The sequence below is a fragment of the Hemitrygon akajei genome, chromosome 15 (genome assembly GCF_048418815.1).
Source record: "Hemitrygon akajei chromosome 15, sHemAka1.3, whole genome shotgun sequence".
NCBI classification, from domain to species: domain Eukaryota; kingdom Metazoa; phylum Chordata; class Chondrichthyes; order Myliobatiformes; family Dasyatidae; genus Hemitrygon; species Hemitrygon akajei.
In genome coordinates, this window is record NC_133138.1 from 47859429 (window position 1) to 47866934 (window position 7506).

The window sequence follows — 7506 nt, forward strand, 5'->3', positions numbered from 1 at the left end:
ATAACAGTAGACCAATAAAATTGATGAGTAGTTCACAGAGGTCCAATGAAATTGTACGATAAATCAAGCGCACTTTCACAATTAAATTATTGTAAATCAGTCATTTGTACTCACCCTCATCAACATGGAAAACACTCGAAGCATTGTGCTGCCTACTTAGTTTAAACTATATTTGTTTTCTGTACTACATCGCGGGATGCTATGACGTCACACCCGGTTTCGCGGTGTCTTGTGGGAAAATGCCGGTTTGCGATGAAACGGGACGGAGGGAGGGAGCGCATTACGCGAGCGGCTTTGGATCTGAGCGAAAACGCTGCTTTTAAGTTAAAGGTGATCAATAACTTTTCCTGGTAGGCTGCAATATATATATTTTTTTACCAGTCGTTAGGAGATATTGGAATGTTGTTCAGTAAAGAAGTATACGCAACGTATATTTAAAAGTAGCCGCATACGGGCACGGTTCGAAAAAAAGCATTTGCAATATGTATTTGTTTTTGTTACCATATGGATTTAATTAAAAGTTAAAAAAATCCTCACGTGTAATATCTTTCTGTGTAAATATCTCATATTACAACGTGGGACACCTGCGGCCGAAAATCCGGTGCGGCCTAAAATCCGATGCGGCCTTTACAATTAAAAAAATGATTTTATTTCTAAAATTAGAGCCAGCGGCTTTTAATCAGGTGCGCTCTGTAGTCCGGAATCTACGGTATATATACACACACACACAAACACACACACACGTATGTATGTATGTTTGTACATACATACACACACAATACCTTGGAAAAAGTATTCAGCTACCAACCCTTTGTTCACATAAATGAGTATTACAACCAGAGGTTTTGATCAATTTAACTGAGAAATTTTATTTGTGAATTACATGCTCCTTTTTCACAGCAGAGCCTAAAATCAGGGAAAATTGTAAAGTATGAAAGACTAAAAATTCAAAAACTGAAATGTCAGCAGTTCAAAAGTATTCATCCCCTTTTGCTCAGTACCTGGTTGAATCACCTCTCACAACTACTATAGCCAATAGTCTTTTTGGATTATTCTCTATTAGCTTTGCACAACATGATGGAGCAAGATTTGCCCATTCCTCCTTGGACAATTGCTCAAGCTGTGCCAGATTATTTGGGGAGCAGTGGTGGACATCAGTCTCGAGGTCTTGCCAGAGGTGTTTAATCAGATTAAGATCAGGATTCTGACTGGGCCACTAAAGGACATCAATTTTCTTCATCTGAAGCCACTCCATGGTTGGTCTGGGTCATTGTCCTGCTGAAAGATGAACTTCCTTCTCAGCTTGAGCTTTCTGGCAGAAGGTAGCAGGTTTTCATCCAGGATCTCTCAATATTTAGCAGCATTCATCTTCCCATCTATCATATATAACCATATAACAATTACAGCACGGAAACAGGCCATCTTGGCCCTTCTAGTCCGTGCCGAACGCTTACTCTTACCTAGTCCCACTGACCCGCACTCAGCCCATAACCCTCCATTCCTTTCCTGTCCATATACCTATCCAATTTTACTTTAAATGACAATACAGAACCTGCCTCTACCACTTCTACTGGAAGCTCATTCCACACAGCTACCACTGTGAAGTAAAGAAGTTCCCCCTGGTGTTACTCCTAAATTTTTGCCCCCTAACTCTCAACTCATGTCCTCTTGTTTGAATCTCCCCTACTCTCAATGGAAAAAGCCTATCCACATCAACTCTATCTATCCCCCTCATAATTTTAAGTACCTCTATCAAGTCCCCCCTCAACCTTCTATGCTCCAAAGAATAAAGACCTAACTTGTTCAACCTTTCCCTGTAACTTAGGTGCTGAAACCCAGGTAACATTCTAGTAAATGTTCTCTGTACTCTCTCTATTTTGTTGACATCTTTCCTATAATTCGGTGACCAGAACTGTACACAATACTCCAAATTCGGCCTTAACAATGCCTTGTACAATTTTAACATTACATCCCAACTCCTATACTCAATGCTCTGATTTATAAAAGCCAACATACCAAAAGCTTTCTTCACCACTCTATCCACATGAGATTCTACCTTCAGGGAACTATGCACCATTATTCCTAGATCACTCCGTTCTACTGACTAGATTTCCAGTCTCAGCTACTGAAAAGCATCTCAGAGCATGATGCTACCTCCAGCTTACTATACAGTAGGGATGGTGTTACCTGGCTGATGTGCAGTATTAAATTTATGCCACAGTTACCACTTGGTGTTGAGGCCAAAAAGTTCCACTTTAGTCTCATACAACCACAAGAGCTTCTTCCACATCTTTTTAGTATCTGCTAAGTGATGCTTTGCAAAGTTTTTATAGGCAAGGATATGCTTTTTTTTAGCCAGAGCTTCTTCCTTGCCACTCCTCCATAAATACCCATTTTGTACAAGGCCTTAGAGATTGTGGAGTTATGAACTTCATCTCCCGTTGCAGCCATTGAATTCTGCTGCTCATTCAGACTGGCTGTTGGCATCATATAACCTCTGTTACGTAAAAGTAATTCTCCTCTGGCAACTGTTTAGAGGGCTGGCCTGACCTAGGTAGTGTGTCTGTGGTTTCACTGAGCTCAGTGGTATGTTCAGTGCCTTATACCCTTCTCCAGATTGGTGCTTTGCTATTATTATTTCCCTGACATGAATACTCTTGTCTTCAGTTTTGATTGGTCTGTTGAAGATCTACCACTCTGCTGCACTTTACGGAGAGAAGGTGATTTATTCTTATGAATTCATTGAAATCAGGTGATTTCAATTTTCTACATACATCAACAAATTAGGTGAGTTGGTGAGGTAACATATTGTTCTGCACCTGAGGAAAGTTAGCATAGTGATTACAAAGGGGATGAATAGTTTTACAGCCTCACAATTTTGGATTTTAATTTTCAGTAAACTGTTGACAGGTTTTGAAACTTTTCTTTTGATTTGACATGATGCACAAAGTTTTGTGGATTATCTCAGAAAATCCAGCTTCAATATATTTAATTTTAGAAAACGAAACAGTAAAAAATGAAAATAGTTATGGGGCTGAATATTTTTCAAGGCACTATATATATCTTTTTATTTATAATAGTTTATGTATTGCAATGTACTGCTGCAGCAAAACAACAAATTTTTGACATATAGCAGAGATATTAATCCTGATTCTGATTCCAATTCTGCTACCCCAGCATTTTCTTCTTGTTTCAGAACTCACTTTAGAGGGCTGTGCATGGATACTTCAAAACAGAAACCTGAAAATATAATCCAACACCAGAGCACTGCACTCAATATCTGGATACATGGTGCCATTGCTGGAACCAGACTGAAACTTCAAGTCAAATTGAAGCAGTGGAGCCCACGCCCAAGTGCAAAACATGAATAGATTTTTAGCTGATTTAAACACTGTAAGTCATAGTCACCATTTTGCAAAACATATCTCTTATTCTGTTGGCCAACCTGCGCTTTTAATTTCAATGTACTGCTTGCAATTTGAACACCAGTCCTTCTTTGAACTAATATCTGCTATATTAATTTAACTCCAGAATACTCTGTAACAGAGAAGAAGGAAGATGTCATAGCACATCATATGTCACAGACAGGAGCAAAGTAATAGACACAATGGTACAGATTGAAGTTTAATAGTTTGAGAGATTTTAGGAAGCTAAGTAGAAAACTGAAAGGCAGGAGCTCCAGGGCAATAATCTCTGGATTGCTGCCTGTGCCATGCGCTAGTGAGGTTAAGAATGGGATGATTTGGCAGATGAATGCGTGGCTGAGGATCTGGTGCAGGGGGCATGGGTTCGGATCTCTGGATCATTTGGATCTCCTTTGGGGAAGATGTGACCTGTACAAAAGGGATGTGCAACACTTGTGAATGCTTGTTTTATCTCGTGTGACTCATCGTCACACTCTTTATGAGAAAAATCAAATTCCATAGTACTACACTAGGTGCTAGTAGGGCATCAGAAGCTCTAGATATCGTAAGGAGGCAGTGAATAGAGAACACACACTTAAGACCATAAGACCATAAGATATAGGAGCAAAAGTAGACCATTCAGCCCATCGAGTCCACTCTACTATTCAATCATGGCTGATCCAATTCTTCCAGTCATTCCCACTCCCCTGCCTTCTCCTGATACCCTTTGATGCCCTGGCTAATAAAGAACTTACCGATCTCTGCCTTAAATGCACCCAACGTCTTGGCCTCCACAGCTGCTCATGGCAGCAAATTCCACAGATTTACCTCCCTCTGACTAAAGTAATTTTTCAACATCTCTGTTCTAAATGGACGTCCTTCAATCCTGAAGTCATGCCCTCTTGTCCTAGACTCCCCTACCTTGGGGAAAAAACTTTGTCATATCTAATCTGTTCAGGTCTTTTAACATTCGGAATGTTTCTATGAGATCCCCCTCCTCATACGGTAACCCTTTCATTCCTGGAATCATTCTCGTGAATCTTCTCTGAACCCTCTCCAATGTCAATATATCCTTTCTAAAATAAGGAGCCCAAAACTGCACACAATACTCCAAGTGTGGTCTCACAAGTGCCTTACAGAGCCTCAACATCACATCCCTGCTCTTATATTCTATACCTCTAGAAATGAATGCCAACATTACATTCACCTTCTTCACCATCTGGAGGTTAACCTTTAGGTTATCTTGCACAAGGACTCCCAAGTCCCTTTGCATCTCTGTGTTTTGAATTCTCTCCCCATCTAAATAATAGTCTGCCCGTTTATTTCTTCCACCAAAGTGCATGACCATACACTTTCCAACATTGTATTTCATTTGGCACTTCTTCGTCCATTCCCCTAAACTATCTATGTCTCTTCGCAGGCTCTCTGTTTCCTCAACACTACCCACTCCTCCACCTACCTTTGTATCATTGGCAAATTTAGCCACAAATCCATTAATCCCATAGTCCAAATCATTGACATACATCATAAAGAACAGCGGTCCCAACACCGACCCCTGTGGAACTCCACTGGTAACCAGCAGCTAGCCAGAACAGGATCCCTTTATTCCCATTCTCTGCTTTCTGCCGATCAACCAATGCTCCACCCATGCAGGTAACTTGTTTGTAATTCCATGGGCTCTTATCTAGCTAAGCAGCCTCCTGTGCGTCACTTTGTCAAAGACCTTCTGAAAATCCAAGTACACCACATTCACTGCATCTTCTTTGTCTACACTACTTGTAATTTCCTCAAAAAATAGCAGTCGGTTAGTCAAGCAGAATTTTCCTATCAGGAAACCATGCTGGCTTTGGCCTATCTTGTCATGTGCCTCCAGGTACTCCATAATCTCATCCCAAACAATTGATTCCAACACCTTCCCAACCACTGATGTCAGGCTAACAGGTCTATAGTTTCCTTTCTGCTGCCTCCCACCCTTCTTAACTAGCGGAGTAACATTTGCAATTTTCCAGTCATCTGGTACAATGCCAGAATCTATTGATTCTTGAAAGATCATTGTTAATGCCTCCGCAATCTCTCCAGCTACTTCCTTCAGAACCTGAGGGTGCATTCCATCAGGTCCAGGAGATTTATCCACCTCAGACCATTAAGCTTCCTGAGCACCTTCTCAGTTGTAATTTTCACTGCACATACTTCACTTCCCTGACACTCTTGAATATCCGGTATACCGCAGGTGTCTTCCACTGTGAAGACTGATGCATAATATGCATTCAGTTCCTCTGCCATCTCTACATCTCTCATTACAATATCTCCAGTGTCATTTTGTATTGGTCCTTTATCTACCTTCGACTCTCTTTTACCCTTTATCTACTTAAAAAAGCTGACAATTGAAGTCAGAGCTAAAGTAAAAGCAAAAGAGGAGGCATACTATGAAGCAAAAGCCAGTGGGAAGACAGAGGATTGGGAAGCTTTTAAAAACTTGCAGAAGGAAACGAAGGAGGTCATTAGGAAGGAAAAGATGGATTATGAAAGGAAGCTGGTGACTAATATCAAAGAAGATACTAATGAAGACATTCTGACTTGAACTGAAACACACCACGTGGGTATCTCTTATCAGGCTGACAGAACCTCTTGTCTGTTCCTTTCAATATGGAATCCCCCACGACTCCACATTCCTCATCTTCTTCTCTCCCTTCGGCACCCTGGAACCAGGCTCAGTGCCAGAGACCTGATCGCCATGGTCATCCTCTTTCAGGTCACCCCCCCACAACAGCATCCAAAACGAGATACTGAGGGGGATGGCCACAGAAGTGCTCTCTACTATCCAAAGGTACTATAGTTCTGGAGGTAAGCTTTGTTTATAAAAAAAGGTATACAAAATATTTACATGAGTAAAAACAATTAAAAATTCCAACCTTCTGTTTAGGTTCCAAATCTCAGATATCAACAGAAACCAAATTTCTGTTTAGTTAGAAGCAGTGATATTCATTAGAATAACCTTTGTTACTTCGATTTCTTTAATTAATTAGATTTGGTGTTATTCCCTATTTAAAGGTTTACAGACTAACTTTTCCCTTTTTTTAGAGAAAATAATTGCATTCCTATTCTTAAGTATTATGGTTAACTTCAGTTTCAGTTCAAGTCAGAATGTCTTCAAATTCAAAAATCATATATCTTAACTCATTTCATGTCAATTCTCCAACATCACAACTTTTAAACAAAGTAATTCTCATTCAGTAACTTATCAAAATCTTTGCAAAAATAGTCAGTTCTTTCAGAAAATCAAATTCCGATCCTTCAAATGAAAATAAACTTATACATCCAACTGTTTTAAATCGTCTATGTCATGAAACATTTCGTTCCTGCGCTGGTTCTTCATCTTGGATGGCTCATCATCTTGCTTGTTTTGTTGGATTAAATAGTTGATCATTCACAGAAGGTTGATTCACAACTGTACCGTATAGCCTACAGTATAATAAGGGACTACTTTATGTTTTAGTAACACATGGTTGAATGAACTATTGGGTGCATATTGAGCATTTTGATCTGTACGTGTGTGCTGAGTTTGGTTTCTGCCAGTAAAGAACCATGAAACGTAGCTCCTGTCTCCAGCGTTTTTATTAATGACATTGTTGCGTAACCAGGCCACATACACAACAAACTGGCGAGTGGTTAACAAACCTACATCTTATCAGAATGCCGTGTTTTAGTTGATAACAACACTTGGAGGAAGAGCGCAAGGAATGAGCCAAGGAGCCGGGGAAGGAGGTAGAGCGAGGCCGCGAGTCTGAAAGGAAGCAGGAGCACAGCTGGGGTCGGGAATGTCGGGAGACCAAGAGACACAGTCGGAGCCGCAGCACGTCCAGGCAAGTTATATTACGATAAGAGATGGTATCATAAAGGTCAGGCTATCTATTTGGAATTTAAGGAGAATACGAAGATTGGCTGTGTAGTTAGCTCAGTTGGAACAAATGAGATAAGGGTAAGGAAGACAAGTGATAGCACAAAGATGCGTATGTATCTAGGACAGCTGCACAGAGGAGTCTTCATTATACAGAGGCTGTCTTAGCAAGTTGGAGGCACACATCTTCTTAACTCTCTATGC